Source organism: Canis lupus, chromosome 1, assembly GCF_048164855.1.
Source record: "Canis lupus baileyi chromosome 1, mCanLup2.hap1, whole genome shotgun sequence".
Classification (NCBI taxonomy): domain Eukaryota; kingdom Metazoa; phylum Chordata; class Mammalia; order Carnivora; family Canidae; genus Canis; species Canis lupus.
In genome coordinates, this window is record NC_132838.1 from 105,886,267 (window position 1) to 105,910,982 (window position 24,716).

Genomic DNA, 24,716 nt, shown 5'->3' on the forward strand with positions numbered 1-24,716 from the left:
TCAGCCCGGGGGGCGCGGCAGGTGGACAGACAGACGGATGGAGGGACAGATGGGGGCCAGGAGGGCCAGGGAGGGTGGGGAGGGCCGGGAAGACCCCAGCCGCGATGGTGAGCCCCCGACACAGACCCACAGACTCGAGCTTGTGTGCGGCGAAGGCCCCGCAAGGTCGGTTCTACGGGTGGGTGCCAGGACCCAGGAATCCGGGCCCCCGGCCCCCTCCTCCCAAGGAACCCAAGAATCAGCCCCTTGGCTCCTTCCTCAGCAGAGACCCAGGAGTTTCAGGCCCCTAGCCCCTTCCTCCTCAAAGGTGCATGGAGTCCAGGCCAGTGGACCCTCCTCTTTCAGACTCAGATGTCTGGGCAGCCCCCTCTTCCCTCAGGCCCTGAGAGTCCAATCAGGCCTGCTTCCCTGGGGAAGGCGGAGCCTGGCTCCCTGGATGTGGAGTCAGAGGGAACCTCACCTGTTCCGGAGCTCAGTCCCTTGGGCAAGCAGCTCCCTACCTACCTGTCAGATTCTGGAATCCGGGACTAGGGTGGAGGCAGGGACAGGAAGCCTTCAAACCTTTCTGGATATTTTCCCCCTCTCTCATGTCTTCTTTTAGCCTCCCATCACTTATAATGATGATGACTATGGTTCCCGAGCACTGACACTGCCCCAGGCCTGGCCAGGTGCTGTCCGCTGGCTGGCGCTGGCTGGCGGCTGCAGAGATGAAGAGAAGCTTGGCCAGAGTCAGGCCAGTGGGAGGAGCCAGGCCTGGTGGGCGGCGGCCAGGCACCCAGCGTCCCTGGCCCAGGGCTGAGCTGAGCTCGAGCACCTGCGGGTCACTGGTCAGTCCCTCTGGCCAGTGCTGGCTGTCCTGCTGCCTCGGTCCCACGCTCCAGCTCCATCTCCCCGGCTCTCTCCTCCTGCTGCGCCTGGTCTCGGAGCCTGGTCTCGCAGTCAGCCCGCGGCTTACCTGGTCTCCACCTCCTCCTGCGTCTGTTTCTCGGGCTCCGCATTGCTCCCGCTTCGGCTCTCGTCCTCCTCTCCCCTCCGTGGTTCCGGCGCTCTCCCTCGCAGATGGCCTCTCCCTCTCTCTCCTTTCTCATTCTTTTTCTTTCCCTTCTGTCTTTCTTCCTCCCTAGTCCACCTCCCTCCCTCGCTCTTTGTCTCTCATTCTCTCAGTCTCTTTCTTCCGCAGGGTCTCTGTCTCTGGCCGGCTCCCTTCTTTCTATCTCACATCTCTGTCTCCCTCTGTCTCTTTCCTCCGTGCTCTCCCCTCCCACCCTTCTTTCTCCCTCCCTTCTTCGCCCCCTCTCTGCCTCTCTCTCTCTCTCTCTCTTTCTCCTTCCCTCTCTCCCTCCCCCTCCCAGCTCAGAGCCAGGTCTGGAGCTGGGGGTGGGGTGGGGGTGGTTCGAGAAGGGGCCCAGGGCTGGGGTAGCGACCTGCTGAGGAGGGGGAGGAGAGGCGGGCAGGGGGCGGAGGAGAGCTGGAGATGGGGGGCCAGAGTCGGGTCCGGCTCTCATCCCCCCTTCCCTCCTTCCCAACCTCCCAGACCCTCAGGCGGGGGCGAGAGTCAGGCCAAGGTGGGGAGGAAGGGGAAGGGAGGAGGCTGCCCCCGCCCCCCCACAACCTGGCCCAGAGCCCAGGCCGGGTTCCCAGCATGCCCCGGGGCTGCCTGGGGCCTGAGGAGGGGGTGAGAGGGGAGCTGAGAATCTTAAAGATTTGCCGGACCCGAGCGTCTCCCCACTCCACCAACAGATTCCTCCTTGGGGAAACTGAGACCCAGACGCGAGGGTCAGGACTGGTTCAAGGTCACCGGACACGGCGTTGATGGAGACACGAACTCCCCGGGCCCAGAGGCCCGATTTGGGGAAGGGGTTGGCGCTGGACTTCCCTCAGGTCTGGGTCCCCCTCCCCCTCTCTGCAGACCCTGGGGAGCCCCCAAGGGTCAGAGAGCAGACCCAAACAGTCTGGCACTATGGCAACCAGCTGGCCCCGCCCCCTTAACCCCCGGAGGGCTGGGATCCAGCTGGGGCTTAAAGAGAAGGTGGGGACGCCTGGGTTCGGGGGAGAAAGGAGCCAGAGGCCCGGACTCTGTCGTTCCGTGAAGGGTGGGGGCTGGGGTGTGGACTCGCAGGTATGAGGGAAGAAGAGGCCGGGGGCCAGGACTCTCTCGGGTCCTGGGGGAAAGGGGGCTGAGGGTCCGGATTCTGAAATTCTCAAGGAGGGGGCTGGGTTGCGGACTCCCAGGTCTGAGGGAGGAGGGGGCTGGGGCCTGGAATCCCAGGTCCCCAAGGGAGCCTGGATGCTGGGCCTCTCCTCCGCCAGACATCCCCTGCCCCCGCCGCTGACCCTGGCCTGTCTGGCAGCCCAGACAACCTCCCCCCCTCCGCCCCCACCTCGCACGGCTCACCCTTGACCCCTCAAAGCCCCGCAGCCCCATCCCTGCCCCTCCCCCTCCCCTCTAGCCAGACGTTAACCCTTCCGCTGCCGGAGGCACCTCCAAGGCCAACCACTCTCCCTCCACCTCCCCAGAGGGCTCGGGCGGGCATCTTGCCATAGCGTCCTCCAGCCTCCGTCCGCATCCAGCTACCCCGGCCCCAGCTCTCTCCTCCTCTGGAATCCGGGGGCCCTTCCCCGCCCTCTCCTCCGGACCCCAGGAATCCAGGCCCCCCCAGACCCCCTCCAACCAGGATCCGGGAGTCTGGGTCCCCAGCCCCCTCCTCGTCCAGGAACCCAGAACCCCAGGCCGCCGCGGCCTCCTCCTCTTCCTGGGACCCCGGGTCCGCGCCCCAGCCCCCCTCCCCACCCCCACTCCCCAGCCAGCTTTCCGCAGACTCACGGCTCCGCGGCTCCCGCGTCGGAGGGCAGGGGCTCCCCGGCCAGCCCCCAGGCCGCGCCGAGCCGGGCCCGCCGCCGCCCGCTCTCCATCCTCTCCCCGCCTCCGCCGCCCGACGGCCTCTCCCCTTCCTCCCGGCGGCCCCGGCATCCTCCTTCCCTCCTCCCGACTCCCTCCGGCCCGCGTCTCCGCCCGGGACCCCGCGGGCCGGCCCCCTCCCCGGGCGCCCCCGCGCCGGCCCCTCCCCGCCGCCGGCCCGGCCCGGCCTGCCTCCCCCGGCCCCGGAGCTGGCCCCGGTCCAGGGGAAAAAATTCCATCCAGCCCCGGGGAGGAGGCGCGGGCGGGGGAGGGAGCGCGGGGAGGCCGGCCGGGAGCGTGACGCAGGGCGGAGGGAAGGGACAAAAGGGGCCGGGGCGGCGGGGCGCCGCGCTCCACTTCTCCCTCCCTCCACCTCCCGCGGCCGGCCCGGCTCTCCCCTCGCCGCTCTCTCCCGCGCCCTCCACCTCTGCTCCCTCGCCTCCCGCGCGGTGCATTCTCTCCTCCTGGTCTAGGTCTCGGTGTCTCTCCTCTTCCTCCTCCCGCCCCCCCTCCTCCCTTGCCTCCCTCCCTGCCGCAGCGGGGTCTGCTCCCCTCCTCGCTCTCCCCCTTCCTGCCCTCCCAGCCTCCTTCTCCTCCCTCCGCTTCGGTTCCCCCCCGCCCCGCCCGCTGCCCGCACTGGGGCCCCAAAGGTGAATCAGACCCATATCTCCCCTTGCAGACGGAGCTCACAGTATGATGGAGGAGACAGCCCCAGACGCAGGCAGTTCCAATCCAGGGCGATCGGGGTATGACAGAGCCAGAGGCCAGCGGCCGTGGGAGCCCAGGGGCGCAAGGGGTCCTTTCAGCTGGAGGCTGCGGAAGGGACCTCCGAGAATCGGGAGAAGTTAGATCTGGGTGGCTGAGAAGGGGGCTGGCCGCAGCAAGGGCGTTCCGGGAGGAGGCTTGAAGGCAGGGAACCGAGGGCGATTCCGGGAGGACCGCAAAGCAGTCAGGTCTGCCTCGAGCCTTAGAGGACAGGAGCCCAAGATGCGGCTGAGGTGGTGGGCGGGGCCAGGCTCGCGAGCCTTTGGAAGGCCAGGCTGGGAACTTTCTCCCGGGGGTGACCGGGAGCCATGGACGGTTGTGGTCGGATCTGGGCGTCAGAGAGTCCCCTCTGGGGCCCTGTGGGGGATGGATGCAGGGGGAGGATGCCCGAGCTGGGGCTGGGACCTTGCGGACCCGAAGGAGGGGGTGGGGCAGAGAATGTGAGGAGGCAGGTGGGGCTGAGCACCGACAGACAGTGGGGTTGATAGGGAGGGAAGAGGTGAAGAAGATACCACACCCAGGAGTCTGGCTCAGGAACTGAGGGGACGGAAGTTGTTCCCAAGGGGAAACCAGTAGGAAGGGGGGACAGGAGAGGACAGGTGCCGTTCGCAGCTTGGAACTCCGTGGACTCGTGGGCCAGGGGACATTTAGGGACGACATGCAGACAGTGGTGGGTATAGGGTTCTGGGGCTCCCAGTGAAAAATGCATTTCCCTTCCACCCTGTCCCCCAGGCACTCAGTACTGGCTGGAATCGGCTTATGCTTACCAGTGCCCCGTGTATCTTTTCAGACATGTTCTATACATCTGTGCACATATATTAAGCCACCTCCTTTTTGTTGTCCCCAGCTGGCATCACATAATCCTACTCTTTGGTTTTTTTTTTAACACTCTATCTTGAAGATCCTCCTATATCCACGCTTACAGAGCTACTTCTTTCATTTTAGGGGCTGTATAGTATTCCATTGCATATTTACTTATTCGTGCTTATCCAATAAGCACCAGGTTTTTTGTTTTTTGTTTTTGGTTTTTTTTTTTTTTTTTTTGGTATACAAAAGCTAATGCTTATGCATATGTAAATTGCTTTTTTTTTTTTTTTACTGATTTCTTCCAAGCCTCTGAACTCAGATATTTGATAAATACTTGCTTCTAGGTCTTTTAAATTTTGTTATTAATTACTAGTGATAGGAACAATAATTGGGCAGCCTCGGTGTCTTAGCGGTTTAGTGCTGCCTTCAGCCCACGGCCTGATCCTGGAGACTCGGAATCAAGTCCCACTTTTCGCTTCTCCCTCTGCCTATGTCTCTGCCTCTCTCTCTCTCTCTCTCTGTGTGTGTCTCTCATGAATAAATAAGTAAAATCTTAAAAAAAAAAAAAAGGAACAATAATGATGACAACACATACAACACATACCCTTTATTGAATGTCTAGTTCAGGACCGGTGTGGGCTAGGTATTTGTTATACATTGGATCATTCAGTCATCGCAGCAGTCTTAACTATTGGAATTGTTTTATCTCCGTGTAAGGATGAGGGAACCGAGGTCCTGCATAGTAAGTTAGCCAAACTCACAAAGTGAATGAATGGCAGAGTTAGGTTTGAACTCAGGCCTCTCTGACTCCAAGTTCTATGCCTTTTCTTGGGAGGTGAGCTGTCTGCAAAAAAAAACATGCAACTTATTCGAGATTAGTATTTGGCTCAGTTTAGACTGGTCATGCACACAAACCTACATAGGATAAAAAGGACTTTTGCCCCTTGATTTGATATCCAGAATTACTGTCACTCTGCATTTACCCCAGATGCCCTGTAGTCGGGACCGGACTGTCGCCTTGCCCTGGCTCTGATCCCGTCATGTTGTGATTCTCCATGTCTGAGTCTGGCTCTGGGAATTCACTGAGGGCACGATCTAGGTCTGAGTCATCTCTGTGTCCTCACTATCACCCAGCACAGGGTGTGGCTCAGAGTAGGGGCCTAGGAAAATGTTCGCTAATGAATGGAGGGATGGATGAATAACAAATGGCTCTATGGGTTAGGCTGGAACTGGAACTTAAGCCTCTGGGATAAAAGAACATAATTCCCATTAGTTCCTGAAACATAAGGCCTCCATTCCCATTGATTAGTGAGTCACAGGAACCACTGTTTCCATCATTCCCTGATAATACAGAGTTCGCAAATCCCTTGGTACCTAAGACTCAATTGATGCAATTGCCACCAATCGCTGAGACTCCAGACCCACCTTCCCATCAGCCCCCTGGACCAAGGACACTGTTCTCATTAGTCCCTGGAACTCGGGACCCACCTTCCCATCAACCCTGGAGGCACAAAGGCCCCATTATCATCAGACATTAGCATACAAGCATCAGACATTAGCATACAAGTTTATTCTTGTTAATCCCTGATACACAACATCCCTAATTCCTATACCCCTAAGACACAGGGACCACTAGTCCCTCCCACTCCTGAGATACAAATTTTGCCATTCTTATTATCCCTTGGGACAGTGTGCCAGTGGAAAATAGAAACAGCCCACCCATCATCACAAGTCCATCCCCAAGTTCCCAGAATAGGAACTGTTAGCCAGGAAGATACCTGCCTTGAAGTAGGTCTGAGTCAAGAACTCACTGATTAATACTACAGAAAAGAAGGCCTCAGGTCATGAAGAACATCAGAGTAGCAGAGAATCCTTCCATGTGAAGGATCAACCTCAAACCCAAGATAATCCTCCTGTACCTCCAGAAAATCCTTCCACATGGGGGTTAAACTCCAAACTCAAGATAATCCTACAGCACCACTTAATCCCCACAGGTGCAATAATCCTTAGACTGGCAGAGCATCCAAAATACCAGATGATCCAAATGCAACATGCTCCCATTGCACCATTAAATAATCCGAGATGGGGCAGCCCGGTGGCTCAGCGGTTTAGCGCCGCCTTCCGCCCAGGGTGTGATCTTGGAGACCCGGGATCTAGTCCCCCCGTTGGGCTCCCTGCATGGAGCCTGCTTCTCCCTCTCTGTGTCTGTGCCTCTCTCTCTCTCTCTCTCTGTCTTTCATGAATAAATAAAATCTTTGGGAAAAATAAATAAATAAATAATCCGAGATGGACACTTGCCCCTCACAGAAATTGAGGACAGCTGCGCCTTTTCTGTGTGTGTGTATGGAGAAGACAAAGCTTTATCCCTTTATTAACCTTTTACTGGACCTGGGGTGGGGGTGGGGGGGATTCGTGTGAATTTTGGGCAGAATTTCTCCACAGCCCGTTTCTTTCCATTAAGGCCATTTCTTCTCTTCTCTCTCTCTCTCTCTCTCTCTTTTAAGATTTTATTTATTTATTCATGAGACACACACAGAGAAGAGAGGCAGAGACATAGGCAAAGGGAGAAGCAGGGTCCATGCAGAAAACCCGAGGTGGGACTCGATTCCCGGTCTCCAGGATCACGCCCTGGGCGGAAGGTGGCACTAAACAGCTAAGCCACCCGGTCGTCCCCATTTCTTCTATTCTGAATAGTGAAGGGCCTTTAGCTGCTCTGTTCTTTGCATCTCTGCAAAAAGGTAGGGAAGGTGGTTCTGAGAGGTTCAAGGAGATGAGTGGATGGGGCTCTTGTATACTTCCCGTTCTTCTAGTAATGGAGCCTCTTTCCTGTGAGAAATCCACTCTACAAGACTAGTAAGAATGTTCTAGCACTAATGCTCCCTCCCTTCCTCCTCCAAAACGTGTAGTCTGGGCATGTGATCCAACACAGACCAATCTGAACATTCATTCATTTGTGACCTCCAACCCCCAACAGAACTGGTTAGAATCCAAGATTTTACTTTTTAATCCTTTTTTGAGATTTTGTTTTCTAAGTAAACAAAAAGTAATCTCTACACCCAATGTGGGGCTCAAACTCACAACCCTGAGATCAAGAGTCTCACACTCCATGGACTGAGCCAGCCCCTTCACTCTTTTTTTTTCCCCTTCACTTTTATCTTGACACCTTATTTTATGTCTTCTAAAATATACAAGCATTTGTACACACATAGAAAGTTTTTATTTTCCAAGAATAGACATATTGTATATAGCAAGGTGTTTAAAAGCAGATTCTGAAGCCAGGCTGGCTGGGCTTAAATTCTGGCTCAGCCATTTTCCTAGTTGTATCTCTTTACACCTCAATTTTGTCATCAGTGAAATAGGTGTGATAATTCACAGTACCTACATCACAGGGTTGAGATATGAAGATTAAAGGAGTTAATATATGTAAAGTACTTAAAGCGGGATCTGACACATAGTAAGCCATATAGGATTATGTTGTTATTATTCCTACAAAAAATAGCTAGCTCTTTATTTAATTTCTGCATACACATGCACAGCATTTTATAGAAATGGGACAATTTATACCTATGGAAATATTTTTACTACATTCTTCTTCCCCCTCCTCTTCCCTTTTTTCTTTGCTTTCCTTTTCTTACCTTTTCCCTTCTTGTCCACTCCCCAGGTGCCTCTCCACCCTGAAACATGTATGGTATCTGTCGTGGATTGAGTTATGCGCCCCCTGCCCAAATATGTTGAAATCCTAATCCCCAGTATCTGTGAATGTGACCTTATTTAGGGGTCTTTATAGATGCACTCAAATTACAGTGAGGTCATACCAGAATAGGGGAGGCCTTAAATCCAATGGCTGGCATCTTTATAAAGAGAGAAAGATTCAAAGATACAAAAGAGACACATAAGGAAGAAAGCCATTTGAAGGTGGAAGCAGAGATCTGGATGATGCATCTGCAAGCCAAGGAAAGCCAAGGATTGCCGGCCACCACCAGAAGTGGGAAGAGGTCAGGAAGGAGCTATCAAAGGGAGCTGACACCTGGTATCCAACTTCTGACCTCCACAACCATGAAAGAATAAACCGCTGTTGTTTAAGCCACCCAGTTTGTGGTAATTTGTTACAGAAATTCTAAAAAGCAAACCATATCCATGTTAATCTGTTTCCATACTAGGTGCTTAAGTAAACACACATACGCCCACGCATATGCGTGTGTGTGTGTGTGTGTGTGTGTGTGTGTGTATTTGGTTTGCGTTAAAATTCCATTTTGGCCTCTGCACTTGTTCAAATTTTTCTGACTTCAGGCTTCGTTCAGTCTTTTGAGGGTTGAAACACTGAATGCCAGATTGAAGGTTATTCTTAGTATCCCTGAGCTTGCTGGATTCAATGAGTATGTGATCAGTTGGGTTACCATTGCTTCTAACCAGCATAATAGCGTTAGGGATATTGAACAAGCCAGGTGGTTCCTAATTGAAGATCGTAATAGTCACTTTCAAATTTGAACACCCTGGTGTAATATGGAGTGAAAATCTTGTTTGTTCATTCATTCAAGGTTAAAATTTTATCAGTCAGCTGAAGTGTGTGTGTGTATGTGTGTGTGTGTAATTACATAATTACAGGAGTAAGATGCTGAAATAATTAATGATGATTGTGAAAGCCTGTAGACTGTAGGTTAGGTTTTTCAGGAAAAGGTCTCTAAAAAGAAATTAGGGTTTAGGATATTAACTGGGAGTTGCTGAAAGGTTCAACAGCCTGAAGGGGTTAGGTGGAGGGAAGTAGGATATCTAAGCGGGTCCCAAAGGCAGCGCTAGAGCTGAATGCCCCCAGGCACGTGTCTCAAATTGTGGCAAGGGGACCAGGTCTTTATATTATACATTGACCAGGTGATGGATGTGGGCTGTCCCCAGGAAAGGGCTATGACCATGGGTGGGGCAGCTCCCTTCCCCTGAGGGCAATCTGGGAGGTGGGGAGAGGGTAGCCACACAAAACTTCAAGACCTCAACACCCCCAGCAGCAACCTGAGACGGGGAAATCTGTCCATTACACCATGACTTTTACATGCCCAAAATAAATCTTGAGAACTTCCGTGTAATTATACAAATCAGGAAATAGAGTATGTTGGTGTGAATATTAAAGGTGTTTTATTTAGACACCATTAGGAAGACAATTTTTTCCTCTTGGAATTGACAAATGTAAAATGTAAATAATAACACAAGGCAAAACAGCAAAGATCAGAATGAATGGAAATTCAGACATCGTTTTTATGGCAGGCTGCCTTCTTTGAAGAATTGTTTTGTATTCTACCATTCATGCTATTTTTAAAAATCTAGTAATTACAGTCGATTTTTTAGTTATTTAACTGTATTTTCAAAAGTATTACTTCACATTTGTAAAGATGAATTTTAAAGATTTTATTTGTTTATTTGAGAGAGAGAGAGCACAAGAGGGAGGAGCAGAGAGTGGGGGAGACAGACAAGCAGACTCCATTCTGAGCTTGGAACCTGTCCTGGGGGCTCCATCTCAGGACACTGAGATCTTTTTTTTTTTTTTTTTTAAGATTTTATTTATTCATTCCTGAGAGACACAGAGAGATAAAGAGGCAGAGACGTAGGCAGAGGAAGAAGTAGGCTCCCGGTAGGGAGCCTGATGTGGGACTCAATCCCCAGACTCCAGGATCACACCCTGAGCCCAAGGCAGACACTTTTAACTGCTGAGCCACCCAGGCATCCCAGGACCCTGTGATCTTGAACTGAGCTGAAAGTAGAAGCTTAACCAACTGAGCCACACAGGTGCCCCATGAAGATGAATTTTAAAAGGTTGACAACTTTGGTGAATTAAATTTCTTGAAGTGGAAATAAAACTCTAAAATCATGTATAACAACCATGATAAAACATCTTTGATCCAGACATAATAATGAATGAAAAGAACAGGAGAAAAATGGAAAGTGTTAGAAATGAGATGCCCTAAATACATGTTGTTCTCACTAATCAAACTTCAAAACAACATATTTTATAAGAATGCTTTTGAAAGATTATATATAAAGTTTTGAGTCTATTGAAGCCAAAAGCTTAAATCAAAGCTGCCAAATTGACTGCAAAATACTATCAGCCATTTTCAGAAGTGGAAGATGAATGATTCTCAAAATGTACCCAAACTATAATTCCCACAAGTTCTTTCTAGAAAACATGTTTTGAATAATTCTGAAGGCACCTGGGTGGCTCAGTCAGGTAAATATCCAACTCTTGATCTCAGCTCAGGTCTTGATCTCAGGGTCATGAGTTCCAGCCCCACATTGGACTCCATGCTGGGCATGGAACCTACTTTTAGAAATAGAAAAAGAAAAATTATTCTGGATCTTATTAAACTGTACAGAGAATTACTGTATGTACTATATGTACTATTAGATCTTGTACATGAAACATTTGGATATAAGAAATAATCAGGTATCTTTTTACCTGATTTAAAATAAATTTAACTAAAAAAAATAATAATAAATTTAACTATATTTCCAGTAGGTTGCTGTAATATTTCTGGGTCTTATGCATAGTTAACAAGATAGTGAATATGGTTTATGAAATGTATGTAAAGCAGAAAATCAGTGTTGTCATTAATAATGGAACAAAAATGGTGAAGGCTGTGAGGGAATTAGAAATTACAGGCTTATTGTGATTTGTTCACACTCTTTAGTTGTGTGTCTGAAAGTGACTGGAGTTTAATACCAGGTAAAAGAATTACCAGCCACAAGCAGAAAGATGGCTGACTACTCTGTCATCATTCTTCTTCAGCCAAAATCAAACTCATGACATACAAGAGTCTCTGGAATTATATTCATATAGAGTATTCAAACAAAATGGCAAAGAAGCTCTTCCATGTTCAAACACCTACTTGAGCAAAAGAAGAGGTTTATTTATTTTTATTTTTATTTTTTTAGTAATCTTTATATCCAACATGGGGCTTGAACTATTACCCTGGGATCAAGAATCACATGCTCTTCTGATTGAACCAGCCAGGTGCCCCAAGAAGAGAATTGATAGCATACTCTGCAATGACTGTACTAAAGTAGCAAGACTTACAACTGAGAGTTGCTTGCAGACCTATTGGTTTATTTGATAAACCTACTAAAACAGTAACCAAACCAATGTGCTTTGAGAGTGGAGGTCTTTCTTTCTTCCTTCCTTCCTTCCTTCCTTCCTTCCTTCCTTCCTTCCTTTCTTTCTTTCTTTCTTTCTTTCTTTCTTTCTTTCATTCAAGATTTTACTTATTTATTTATTTGAAAAAGAGAGCACAAGTTGGGGGAGCGGCGGAGGGAGAAGGAGAGCATCTCAAACAGACCCTACACTGCATACGGAGCCCAACACAGGGCTCAATCTCACAACCCTGAGATCATGACCTGAGCTGAAACCAAGAGTCAGATGCTTAACCAACTGAGTCACCGGTGCCAGAGAGTGGAGGTATTTCATAGTGATACATGTTATAAAAAGTTTGCCATTGTTCTCCTCCTACAAGGTGCTGAAACTGGTGCATAGTTATTGAGAACTGAGCTACAGATGGAAATTCAGACACCATTTTTATAGTGTAGGTAGCCTTCTAAAATGGCCCCAATGTTTTCTACTTTCTGATATTCAAGCCCTTGGACAATCCAACTCTCCCTTGAGTGTGGGTGGCATCTAGCAACTTGGTTATAACTAATAGGATATGATAAAAGTAATGGGATGTCATTTCATTTCTAAGATCAGATTACAAAGGCCAAGGCCTTCTATCTAGCAAATTCTCTCTATTGCCTTCTTTGGTTTCATGCACTAATAAATTAAGTGGCTATCTTGTGAGCTCCCATTTTGGAAACGCCCATGTGTCAAGAAACTGAGGGAATCCTCCAATAGCCAGCAAGGAACTGAGACACTCAGTTCAGTACAGAATCCAATATGTAATGTTGAACAAAACCGATGAATGAACTTGGAAGTGAGCCACTCCAAGTAGGGCCTTCAGAAGAGACTTTAAGCTTGGACTAACACCTTGGTTATAGCCTAGTGAGAAACTGTGAAACAGAAGACTAAGGTAAACTATGCTTAGATCCTTGACTCATAGAAACTATAAGATAATAAATGTGTTGTTTCTTTTTTTCTTTTAGTTAAGTAAGCTCAATGCCCAATGTGGGACTTGAACTTAAGAACCTGAAATCAAGAGTCACATACTCTAAACTGAGCCAGCCAGGTGCCCAAATAAGTGTGTTTTTAAGCGCTTAGTTTTGGGATAATTTGTTACACAGCACTAGATAATGAATACAATTCTGATATCCTGGAAATCAATGGCCTTATTCCATTGTCATATTTCTCATTCAAGACTTAAGAACAGATTATTCCTGAATGATTATGCAAAATAGCAAGTGCATGCAAAAACCTTAGGAAAAAATCATGTGAAAGGGCAGGGCTTTCTCATTTTTGGTAATGTCAGGCTGGGTTATTTAGATCAACCCTTCTGCTGAAAACAACTAAAAGCGCTGGATAAAATACTAAAAAGTTCTTACAAAATCATGAAAGATGTGACAATCTAGTGAGGATTTCTCAGCTAAGGTTTATTTGTTTGTTTGTTTATTTTATTTATCCATGAAAGACACAGAGAGAGAGGCAGAGACACAGGTAAAGGGAGAAACAGGGTCCCCATGGGGAGCCCAATGCAGGACTTGATCACAGGACCCTGGGATCATGACCTGAGCCAAAGGAAGACACTCAACCACTGAGCCTCCCAAATGCTCCCCCAGCTAAGATTTATTAAGTGAGAACTCAGAGAAGTAAGAAAAGCATTCCAAGGTGCTTTTGACCAATGAGCATTTGCTTACTCTAACTATGACAACGAGTTGTAGTTTTCAACAGGCACCTGGAATGAAGGGAAGGGACCCTAAACAAAGCAGTACCACACTAGTACTAGGGCAAATGGAAAAGCATACTTAGACCCCCTCTGGAGGAAGTTACTTAAATTGCAAAAGGAAAATGATCTCAGAGTAAGAACATGGTAAATGTATAGATCTATCAGTCAGAATCTCAGTAGGAAACTAATGGACCATGAGGCGCCTAATTAAACATAAACTAATAGAGGTATAACTAGTTACAGAGGGGTGACAGGATTAAGAGGTCCAGGAAGGGATGTCGAGAGATCTAATACAAGCAACAGTAGGGAGCTAACACTACCCCCAGACCTGATGGGACAAGGAAGGGAAGAATGGTACCTGAAGCCAGTGAAACCTGTAGCCTTGGAGGATGGGTCTATTAGTCAAGGTTGTCTGGAGAAACAGAACCAATAAGGTATAGATACGTAGGAAGAGATTTATTACAGGGAATTGATTGGCTCATGCAATTATGGAGGCTGGGAAGTCCCACAATCTGTTCCATCAAGCCACACATTAAAAATATTCACAAAAATGTAGAACAATGCCACTCTTTTCATTGACTTTTGTTTGAAAAGATATAGGTGCTTTTCATTAAATATATTGTGTTAATGTGTACTTTTAAAATGTGATTTTAAATGAATTAATTCATAAATCTTTTGAAATTTTCTCCAATTTTATTTCTATTTACTTATTTATTTAGTCATTTATTTTCTGAGAGAGAGAGGGAGAGACAGCGTGAGCAGGGGTGGGGAGGGGCAGAAGTAGAGGGAGAAAGGAACCTAAGCAAGCTTCACACTCATCGTGGAGTCAGCCACGGGGCTCGATCTCATGACTCTGAGATCATGACCTGAGCCAAAATCAAGAATGGGACGCTCAAATGACTGAGCCAACCATGCACCCCCCATTTTAATTTCTAAAAAGGCAATTATTCATAGATATAACCTGCATAAGCAAAAGCTCTTAGGGCCCTCAATACTTCTTTTTCATAACATAATGGAGTCCTGAAACTAAAAATTCTGAGACCTGCTTCCTCACACAGTTACACCAGATGTACATGTACAAATGTTCACTGCAACTTTATTTGTCATGGCATCAATGTGGAAGTGATCCAAATGTCCACTTAGAATCAGATGGATAAACAAAGTGTGGTATGTCCACACAATGGAATACTATGCAACTAGGAAAAGAAATGAACTAGAGGTACACAACTACGTAACAACTCTCACATGCAAAATGTGGGAGAAAATAAGATAGAAAAGAATGCATAGTCTTGTTTCATATAAATATATAACCTTGAAAATGGACAAAAGAAAACTTGTAAGGGATAGCCTTAAAAAGAAGAGTGAGGGTGAGATTATCAATAAGTTAGAATGTTTCCAACTTCTGGAGGGATGAAAGGGTTATTGAGAACACATGGAAGAAATTCTGAAATATTGTGTATATTTTATTTCTTGACCTATGTGTCTATAAGAGTGTTTAAAGTTATTCATGATATATGTATGAATACATTAGTTGCATGCATCTTTCTCTAGGTAATACTTCACAAAAAAATACAGCTGAGAGAAACAATCTTTTTTTAAAAAAAAGATTTTTATTTATTTATTCATGAGAGACACAGAGAGAGAGAGAGAGAGAGGCAGAGACACAGGCAAAGGGAAAAGCAGGCTCCATGCAGGGACCCCGACGTTGGACTCAATCCCAAGACTCCAGGATTTCACCCTGAGCGGAAGGCAGGCACTAAACCGCTGAGCCACCCAGGGATCTTGAGAGAAACAATCTTACATCTGCATCAGAAACTGTTGAAAAAGCAGCAAAGATTCAGCTTGTGGTTCATCTTTAATGAAATTACACCATTGCCTTTTGATCAAATTTTCCTGAAGAGGAAAGAATTCTTCCCTTTAATCACTTCTCTTAGTGAGGAAGGAAAGCTTAATAATGTGGTGGTAAGGTCACTATCATGGGGAGCCTTTACTGGCAAAGTGAGCTTTTATTTAATATCAGAACTGTGCAGTACAGTGAACAGAGAAAAAGAAATAGCAGCTAAAAATGCCAAGAAATTATTGTTCCCATGCTCTAATGTTGAAATGTCAAAGTTAGACCACCATGCAGTTTTAATTTTAACTCTTTATGTTGAACTAATTTTAGTGGTTTGAAAAGTTGCAAAAATAGTACCAAGAATTCCCACATACTTCTCTAACTTTCCCTAATGTTGACTTCTTATGTAACTGGTGCCAAGAATACACAATACGGAAAGAATAATCCCTTTAACACATAGTGTTGGGGAAACTGAATATCCACATGTAAAATAATGAAATTGGACCCTTATCTTCTACCATACACAAAAATCAATTCAAAACGGGTTGAAGAATTAAGCATAAGACCCAAAACTATAAAGCTCCTAGAAAACATAGGGAAAAACTTCATCACATTGGCCTTGGCAATGAATTCATGGATATGACCACAAAAGCACGGGCAACAGAAACAAAAACAAACAAGTGGGACTACATCAAACTCAAAACTTCTGCACAGCAAAGGAAACAATCAACAGGGTGAAAAGACAACCTATGAAATGGAAAAAAATATTTACAAACCATATATCTGATAAGGAATTAATCTTCATAATATAGAAGGAACTCCCACAATTCAAGAGTAAAACAAAACCAAACGAACAACAACAATAACAAAAAACCCAAAACCGCCTTAATAACTCAGTTTTATCTATCTATCTATCTATCTATCTATCTATCTATCTATCATCTATCTATCTATCTATCTATTTATATTTCATTTCTTTATTTGAGAGAGAGAGAACAAACATGAAGAGGGGGAGAAAGAGAGGCATAAGCAGACTCCTTGCTGAGCAGGGAGCCCGACATGGGGCTCAATCCCATGACCCTGGGATCATGATCTAAGCCCAAAACAGACACTCAACCCACTAAGCCACTCAGGTGCCCCAATAATTCAATTTAAAAATAAGCTAAATATTGAATAGACATTTTTCCAGAAGACACAAATGGCCAACAGATACATGAAAAAATGCTTAACATCAATAATCATCGTGGAAATGCAAATCAAAACCACAGTGAGCCATTACTTCATACCTATCAGTATGGCTATTTTTAAAATATTATTTATTTATTCATGAGAGACACAGAGAAAGAGGCAGAGACATAGGGAGAGGGAGAAGCAGCCTCTCTGTAGGGAGCCTGATGTGGGACTCAATCCCAGGAGACCAGGATCACAACCTGAGTCAAAGGCAGACACCCAACTACTGACCCAACCAACCCCAGGATGGCTATCATAAAAAATAAAACAAACAAACAAAAACAACAACAAATGTGGGTAGGGATGTGGAGAAATTAAAACCTTTGCATTCCATTGGTAGGAATGCAAAGTGTGCAGGTGTTAATGAAAACAGTATAGAGGGATACTTGGGTGGCTCAGTCAGTTAAGCATCTGACTTTTATTTCAGCTCAGGTCATGACCTCAGGGTCTTGGGATTGAGTCCCACATCAGGCTTCACACTCAGAGGGGAGTCTGCTTGAGATTCTCTCTCCCTCTGCCCCTTCTGCTCAGGGTCTCTTGTTTCTCTCTCAAATAAGCAAATCTTTAAAAGAAAATGAAAGAAAACAATATGGAACTTTCTTGACAAATTAAAAGTAGAATTATCTGTGATCCAGCAATCCCACTTCTAGATATTTATCCAAAAATATTGAAATTGGGATCTTGAAGAGTTATACACTCCCACGTGCACTGCAGCATTATTAATTGTCAAAATGTGTTAATGTCCATTGACAGGTAGATGGATTTAAAAAAACAACTGTGGTATATACATATGATGTAATATTATTTGGCTTTAAAGAAAGGAAATCGGGATCCCTGGGTGGCGCAGCGGTTTGGCGCCTGCCTTTGGCCCAGGGCGCGATCCTGGAGACCCGGGATCAAATCCCACGTTGGGCTCCCGATGCATGGAGCCTGCTTCTCCCTCTGCCTGTGTCTCTGCCTGTGTCTCTGCCTCTCTCTCTCTCTGTATGACTATCATAAAAAAATTTAAAAAAAAATAAAGAAAGGAAATCCTACAATATGCAAAAACATAGATGAACCTTGAGGACATCATGCTAACTGAAATAAGCCAGTCGTAGAAAGAGAAATACTGAATGATTCCACTTATATGAAGTATCTAAAATAGTCAAATTCATAAAATCAAAGAGGGGATTGATGGTTTCCAGGAGATGAGGAAAGAGGAAATGGAAAGTTATCAACTGACATAAATTTCAGTTAAGCAAGATGAATGAATTCTAGAGTTCCATGGTACAACACTACCTATAGTCAACACCACTGTATTGCACACTTAAAAATTTAAGAGGTACAACACTTAAAAATTTAAGAGGTACAATACTACCAACATTATTATATATTTAAATAATATTTTTTTCTTTTTTTTAAAGATTTATTTATCTGAGAGAGAGAAAGAGAGAGCACATGTGTGCACAAGAGGGGGAGGGGCAGAGAGAGAGAGGGAGAGACTCTCAAGTAGACTCCCCACTGAGTGTGGAGCTGAAGCAGGGTTTGATTTCATGACTGTGAGGTCACAACTTGAGCCAAAACTAAGAGTCAGATGCTTACCCAATTGTACCATCCATCTCTATATACCATCTTTTTTTTTTTTTTAAGAAAAAAATCTTTATTTATTTATTTATCTTTATTTATTTATTTATTCATGAGAGACACAGAGAGAGAGAGGCAGAGACACAGGCAGAGGGAGAAGCAGGCTCCCTGTGGGGAGCCCGATGCAGGACTCGATCCCAGGACCCCTAGATCACGACTTGAGCCAAAGGCAGATACTCAACCATTGAGCCACCCAGGGGTCCAGTACCATCTTATTTTTAAAATTAAAATGTAAAAAAAAATTTTTTTTAGAGGGGGATAGGGCAGATGGAGAGGAAAAATGTTAAGCATGCCCCATGCCCAATGCGGAGCCCTACATGGGGCTTGATCTCAAGACTCTGAGATCATGACCTGAGCTGAAATCAAGAGTCAACCTTCAACCAACTAAGCCACTTCTAAGGCACACTCTAATTCTTTTCTTTCTTTCTTTCTTTCTTTCTTTCTTTCTTTCTTTCTTTCTTTCTTTCAGATTTATTTATTTATTTATTTATTTATTTATTTATTTATTTATTTATTATAGAGAGAGAGAGGCAGAGACACAGGAAGAGGAAGAAGCAGGCTTCATGCCGGGAGCCCGACATGGGACTCGATCCAGGGACTCCAGGATCGCGCCCTGGGCCAAAGGCAGGCGCTAAACCGCTGAGCCACCCAGGGATCCCTCTAATTCTTTTTCTAATTAAGTTTGTAGTTTCTTTATAATCCTCATCCAATGAGAATCATTATCAAAGCATTAATATATTTAAAATAACAATGAAAAACCCATACATGTTTAGTTAATATATTTAATGAAAAACACATTTTCAAAAATAAAAATCGATGTAAAGAGATGTTTTACATTTTTGCAAGTCTCTTTAATATCTGGCTTAATGGGAGATAACTGAATTTTCATACCTGCTTCTTTATTCAATTTGTTGTGATATGTTTTTTTTTATTTGCCTTGTATTCAGTGGTATCAGTGTATATATAGTTTATGCAGGTATTATTCAGTTGATGAACATTCCATTTGTCTCCAGTTTTGTGGGTTTTGTTTTGTTTGCTACCATGAGTAATGCTACCATAAACATCCTTATATGATCATCCTTATGTATTCCTATTTCTGTCTCAGTGGGATTGAGTCTCTGGAATAGGATGATTGAGATTAAGTGAATGTGTAATGTAATGCTAATGGATGATGCTGTATTGCTTCCATACGTAAGGGTACTTTTCCTCACATTCATGTCAGCTGAGGGTGTTCAAATTCTTTGTATTTTGCCATCTAAAGTGACATCTTGATTTTACTTAGATATATATTTTTCAAACTCCTGGTTAATTTGAGCAGTTCTTTCATATTTAGCCTTTTGGATTTGCTTTTCTATGAATTCTCTATTCTCATTTTTTAAATTTTTAAATTTTTATTTATTTTTTTACACATTTTTATTGGAGTTCGATTTGCCAACATATAGTACAACACTCAATGCTCATCCAGTCAAGTGCCCCCGTCAGTGCCCGTCACCCAGTCACCCCACCCCCCCGCCCCCCCGTCCACCTCCTCTTCCGCTACCCCTTGTTCGTTTCCCAGCGTTAGGAATCCCTCATGTTTTGTCACCCTCTCTGATTTTCCCACTCATTTTCTCTCCTTTCCCCTAAATGTCTTTCACCTTTCACTATTTTTTATATTCCCTGTATGAGTGAAATCATACAATGGTTGTCCTTCTCCGATTGACTTACTTCACCCAGCATAATACCCTCCAGTTCCATCCACGTGGGTATTTGTCATTTCTAATGACTGATTAATATTCCATTGCATACATATGCCACATCTTTATCCATTCATCTTTCGATGGACCCCAAGGCTCCTTCCACAGTTTGGCTATTGTGGACATTGCTGCTATAAACATTGGGCTGCACACTGCACACAGGTGTCCTGCCGTTTCACTGCATCTGTATCTTTAGGGTAAATCCCCAGTAGTGCAATTGCTGGGTCATAGGGTAGCTCTATTTTTAACTCTTTGAGGAACCTCCACCCAGTTTTCCAGAGTGGCTGCACCAGTTCACATTCCCACCAACAGTGCAAGAGGGTTCCCCTTTCTCCACATCCTCTCCAACATTTGTTGTTTCCTGTCTTGTTAATTTTCACCATTCTCACTGGTGTGAGGTGGTATCTCATTGTGGTTTTGATTTGTATTTCCCTGACGGCAAGTGATGCAGAACATTTTCTCTTGTGCTTGTTGGCCATGTGTGTATGTCTTCTTTGGTGAAATTTCTGTTCATGTCTTTTGCCCATTTCAGATTGGACTGTTTGTTTCTTGAGTGTTGAGTTTAATAAGTTCTTTATAGATCTTGGATACTAGCCCTTTATCTGATATGTCATTTGCAAATATCTTCTCCCATTCTGTAGGTTGTCTTTTAGTTTTGTTGACTGTTTCTTTTGCTGTGCAGAGCTTTTTATCTTGATTAAGTCCCAGTATTTCATTTTTACTTTTGTTTCCCTTGCCTTCATAGATGTATCTTGCAAGAAGTTGCTGTGGCCAAGTTCAAAAAGGGTGTTGCCTATGTTCTCCTCTAGGATTTTGATGGATTCTTGTCTCACATTTAGATATTTTATCCATTTTGAGTTTATCTTTATGTATGGTGTAAGAGAATGGTCAGTTTCATTCTTCTGCATGTGGCTGTCCAATTTTCCCAGCACCATTTATTGAAGAGACTGTCCTTTATCCAGTGGATAATCTTTCTTGCTTTGTCAAACATTAGTTGACCATAGAGTTGAGGGCCCATTTCTGGGTTCTCTATCCTGTTCCATTGATATACGTGTCTGTTTTTGTGCCGTACCACACTGTCTTGATGATCACAGCTTTGTAGTACAACTTGAAAACCAGCATTGTGATGCCCCCGGCTCTGGTTTTCTTTTTCAATATTCCCCTGGATGTTTGGGGTCTTTTCTGATTCCACACAAATCTTAAGATTATTTGTTCCAACTCTCTGAAGAAAGTCCATGGTATTTTGATCGGGATTGCATAAAACGTGTAAATTGCTCTGGGTAGCATAGACATCTTCACAATATTAATTTTTCTAATCCATGAGCATAGAATATTTTTTCCATCTTTTTGTGTCTTCCTCAATTTCTTTCAAAAGTGCTCTGTAGTTTTTAGGGTATAGATCCTTTACCTCTTTGGTTAAGTTTATTCCTAGGTATCTTATGCTTTTGGGTGCAATTGTAAATGGGATTGACTCCTTAATTTCTCTTTCTTCAGTCTCATTGTTAGTGCATAGAAATGCCACTGATTTCTGGGCATTGATTTTGTATCCTGCCACACTGACAAATTGCTGTATGAGTTCTAGTAATCTTGGGGTGGAGTCTTTTGGGTTTTCTATGTACAGTATCATATCATCTATGAAGAGGGAGAGTTTGACTTCTTCTTTGCCAATTTGAATGTCTTTTATTTCTTTCTGTTGTCTGATTGCTGAGGCTAGGAGTTCTAGTACTACAATGAATAACAGTGGTGAGAGTGGACATCTCTTGTCATGTTCCTGATCTTAGGGGAAAGGCTCCCAGTGTTTCCCCATTGAGAATTATATTTGCTGTGGGCTTTTCTTAGATGGCTTTTAAGATACTAAGGAATGTTCCCTCTATCCCTACACTCTGAAGAGTTTTGATCAGGAATGGTTGCTGTATTTTGGTTCTTGTTTTTTCTCTTGTTGATGTGATCTATCATGTTGGTTTTTTTAAGACTGTTGAACCAACCTCGCATCCCGGGGATAAATCCCACTTGGTCATGATGAATAATCTTCTTAATGTACTATTGGATCCTGTTGGCTAGTATCTTGTTGAGAAGTTTTGCATCTGTATTCATCAGGGATATTGGTCTATAATTCTCCTTTTTGGTGGGGTCTTTGGTTTTGGAATTAAGGTGATGCTGGCCTCATAAAACGAGTTTGGAAGTATTCCATCCCTTTCTATCTTTTGGAACAGCTTTAGTAGAATAGGTATTATTTCTTCTTTAAACATTTGATAGAATTCCCCTGGGAAGCCATCTGGCCCTGGACGTTTGTGTCTTGGGAGGTTTTTGGTGACTGCTTCAATTTCCTCCTTGGTTATTGTCCTGTTAAGGTTTTCTATTTCTTCCTGTTCCAGTTCTGGTAGTTTGTGGTTTTCCAGAAATGCATCCATTTCTTCTAGATTGCCTAATTTATTGGCATATAGCTGCTCATAACACATTTTTATTTTTTATTTTTTTAAATTATTTATTTATTCATCAGAGAGAGAGAGAGAGAGAGAGAGAGAGAGGCAGAGACACAGGCAGAGGGAGAAACAGGCTCCATGCTGGGAGTCTGATGTGGGACTCGATCCCGGGTCTCCTAGATCACACCCTGGGCTGAAGGCAGCGCTAAACCGCTGAGCCACCAGGGCTGCCCTCATAATACATATTTTAAATCGTTTGCATTTCCTTGGTATTGGTTGTGATCTCTCCTCTTTCATTCATGATTTTCTTAGTTTGAGTCTTTTCTCTTTTTAATAAGGCTGGCTAATGGCTTATCTATCTTATTAATTCTTTCAAAGAACCAACTCCTGGTTTTGTTGATCTGTTCTATAGTTATTCTGGTCTCTATTTCATTGAGTTCTGCTTGAATCTTTATTATCTCTCTTTTTCTGCTTGGTGTAAGTTTTATTTGCTGTTCTGTCTCCAGTTCCTTTAGGTGTGAGCTTACCTTGTGTATGTGTTTTTTCCAATTATTTGAGGGATGCTTGTATTGCAATGTATTTCCCTCTTAGGACTGCTTTTGCTGTATCCCAAAGATTTTGAACATTGTATCTTCATTTTCATTAGTTTCCATGAATCTTTTAAATTCTTTTCTAATTTCATCTTTTAGTAGGATCCATTCATCTTTTAGTAGGATACTCTTTAACCTCCACGTGTTTGAGTTTCTTCCAAATTTCTTCTTGTGATTGAGTTCTAGTTTCAAAGCATTGTGGTCTGAAAATATGCAGGGGACAATCCCAATCTTTTGATATCAGTTGAGACCTGATTTGTGACCCAGTATGTGGTCTATTCTGGAGAAAGTTCCATGTGCACTTGAGAAAAATGTGTATTCAGTTGCGTTTGGATGGAAAGTTCTGTATATATCTGTGAAATCCATCTGGTCCAGTGTATCATTTAAAGCCTTTGTTTCTTTGGTGATGTTGTGCTTAGAATATCTGTCATTTGCAGAAAGTGCCATATTGAACTCTCCTACTATTAGTGTATTATTATCTAAGTATGTCTTTACTTTGGTTATTAATTGATTGATATACTTGGCAGCTCCCACATTAGGAGCATAAATATTCATGATTGTTAGGTCTTCTTGTTGGATAGACCCTTCAAGTATGATATAGTGTCCCTCTTCACCTCTTACTACAGTCTTTGGGATAAAGTTTAATTTATCTGATATGAGGATTGCTACCCCAGCTTTCTTTTGAAGATCATTTGAGTGGTAAATAGCTCTCCACCCTTTCATTTACAGGCTGGAGGTATCCTTAGGTCTAAAATGAGTCTATTGTAGGCAGCAAATAGATGGGTCTTGCTTTTTTTATCCAGTCGGAAACCCTGTCTTTTGATGGGATCATTTAGCCCATTCACGTTCAGAGTAACTGTTGAAAGATATGAATTTAGTGTCATTGTAATACCTATTTAGTCCCTGTTTTTGTGGATTATTTCTTTCTATTTATTGTAATACCTATTTAGTCCCTGTTATTGTGGATTATTTATTTCTATTTCTTCCTCTTTCTTCTACAGGGTCCCCCTTAATATTTCTTGAAGAGCTGTTTTGGTGATCAAATATTCTTTCAATTTCTGCCTATCTTGGAAGCTCTTTATCTCTCCTTCTATTCTGAATGAGAGCCTTGCTGGATAAAGTATTTTTGGCTGCATGTTCTTCTCATTTAGTACCCTAAATATATCCTGCCAGTCCTTTCTGGCCTCCCAGGTCTCTGTGGAGAGATCTGCTGTTAATCTAATATTTCTCCTCATATAAGTTAAAAATCTCTTATCTCTCACTGCTTTAGGATATTCTCTTTATCTTTGGAATTTGCAAGTTTCACTATTAAATGTCGAGGTGTTGAACAGTTTTTATTGATTTTGGGGGGGGGGTGACTTCTCTATCTCCTGGATCTGAATACCTGTTTCCCTCCCAAAATTAGGGAAGTTCTCAGCTATGATTTGTTCAAATATACTTTCTGGTCCTCTGTCCCTCTCGGCGTTTTCTGGAACCCCAATTATACATAGATTCTTCCTTCTGAGGCTATCATTTATTTCCCTTAACCTTTCCTCATCGTCTTTTTATTGTTTTTCTCTTTTTTCCTCAGCTTTCTTCTTTGCCATCAACTTGTCTTCTATGTCGCTCACTCTTTTTCCCCACTTCATTAACCCTAGTTGTTAGGACATCCAGTTTGGATTGCTTCTCATTTAACTGATTTTTAATTTTGGCCCAATTGGATCTAAATTCTGTAGTAACGAAGTCTCTAGAATCCTTTATGCTTTTTTCCAGAGCCACCTGTAGCTTTATAATTGTGCTACTAAATTGGCTTCTGACATTAAATTGTAGTTCATATTCTGTATATCTTGGCAGAGAGTACTGTTTCTGCTTCTTTCTTTTGTGGTGAATTCTTCCTTCTAGTCATTTTGCTCAGTGCAGAGTGGCTGTATGAGTGGGCTGAGTCAAGAATATCAACCATGACCTAAGTAAAACCCTT

General features: G+C 44.2%; 1 long non-coding RNA gene across 1 annotated transcript; it reads left to right on the forward strand.

Moving 5' to 3' along the window:
• The first annotated feature begins 93 nt into the window (after window positions 1-93).
• Window positions 94-8,558, forward strand: LOC140600983 (uncharacterized). Its single transcript, XR_012004059.1, has 4 exons — window positions 94-827; window positions 1,741-1,881; window positions 3,579-3,645; window positions 8,133-8,558. It is a non-coding gene; the product is annotated as an uncharacterized lncRNA (long non-coding RNA).
• The last annotated feature ends 16,158 nt before the right edge of the window (window positions 8,559-24,716 follow it).